The following is a 1,571-nucleotide window of genomic DNA, read 5'->3' as shown; positions in this document are numbered from 1 at the left end:
ATATCAAGTAAAGAAGCTTGCTCATTAGTGACTAATTGAGTGTATTAGATGAACTATTATGGGCTAATGTTAGGTCAGATAGATAACCTAGCCTGATAAGGGTCATGCATAATTAAAATCCCAACTGCCTATAAGTCGTGGATGTGCAAATCCCAACAACTCTAAGTATTAAGTGTTGTATCTCACTAGTAAATAGGTACATTATTTTCCCCAAAAAAAGAATTGGTGGTTTTGGCATGTTATGGAAAATGAAACCTCTGGTGAAATGCCTAAAGAACTAGTGATCCATGTGTTGAGTGAATAACTATAACCATTCTTAAATATTGTTTTCATTTTTCCTTCACTATAACTTATCAAACCGGATTTTCCACATCTACATTTTACATCTTGTACACACCGAAATCTCGTGGCTCCAATAGAATCCTAACCTTGAAAAAGGAGATTTTTGTTTTTTGCATATTAGATGTGAAAATTATCATGTAAGCTACCCACATAGATATTGGATCCCAAGATAGAAACATTTGACATGATCATGGAGATTCGTGAATCAAAGCTTGTGAAGTGATTGTTAAGCTTGGTAAATAAGTGCCAAAGTAGTCTTGTGTTGAGTGTATTTCCAAGAAGAAGGAAACACTTAAGAGCTTGTATAGTTTAAGATAGGTTTTTTATTTGAAAAAAAGAAGCGCACTAATGAATGCTTAGAGAGCCGAGCTCTTACAACCTCGAGAAGAGGGTCTGGAGGTGGAGAGCCTCGCGAGGGGGCAAGAGGAACGTTTTCTCGAGGACCTCGAGTTTGAGAGGGGAGCCGAACATGGAGTTGGCGATGAATTGGAGGCCGGGCTCCTGGCCGTTGAGGGCGACGATGGCGAAGGCGGGGGTTTGACCGACGTTGAGCTGGAAGTGGATGAGGCCACGGGGGAAGAGCATCACCTCACCGGGGTTGATCACACGTGCAAAGAGCTTGTTGGAGGTGTCGATGAAGCCGGCGTAGAGGGAGCCTTCGATGACGAAGATGATTTCGGAACCGCGGGGGTGCGTGTGGGGCGGGATGAGGCCGCCCACGTCGAGGTCCAGGCGGGCCATGCTCAGCCCAAGCGAGTTGAGGCCCGGGAACTTCTCCGCAAACGCCAGCGTCGCCGTTGCGTTGTTTATGTTGTACGTGCTCGCCCTCTTGGCCAGCCCGCGGTACACAAAGTCCTCCACCGTCACCACCGACGCGCTCTTGCATGCATACCCCGTTACGTGCAGCGGCTGCGTGAAGTCGGCAACGCAGTAGTCTTGCAAAGGGTCGGAATCCGCCGCTTCTACACAAGCACAAGCTGCCACAAGCACAAGCATGTAGATCACAAGGATGCGACTAGCCATATCTGCTATCTTATATGTAGCCAGCTTAGAACAGCAGCTATCCCAGGTATATAATTAAGCCAGAAAAGCTACGCTTCCAAGCACTCCACTAGCTAAACTGCCTGATCTGCGTGTACTAAACTTAGCCGCTTAGTACCTTGCTTATATACACTACACAACAAGCGAAGGAAGAGCATTTTATAAGCATCATTGAGCTGGCTCCAGCT

General features: G+C 46.3%; 1 pseudogene; it reads right to left on the bottom strand.

The window, feature by feature from the left end:
- Nucleotides 1–531: 531 nt before the first annotated feature.
- On the bottom strand, nucleotides 532–1,571 carry LOC147616041 (germin-like protein 1-3 pseudogene; annotated as a pseudogene).

The sequence above is a fragment of the Cibotium barometz genome, chromosome 39 (assembly GCF_041138505.1).
Source record: "Cibotium barometz isolate CiBa-2024 chromosome 39, ASM4113850v1, whole genome shotgun sequence".
NCBI classification, from domain to species: Eukaryota; Viridiplantae; Streptophyta; class Polypodiopsida; order Cyatheales; family Cibotiaceae; genus Cibotium; species Cibotium barometz.
This window is presented reverse-complemented; position numbering and strand designations above follow the sequence as displayed.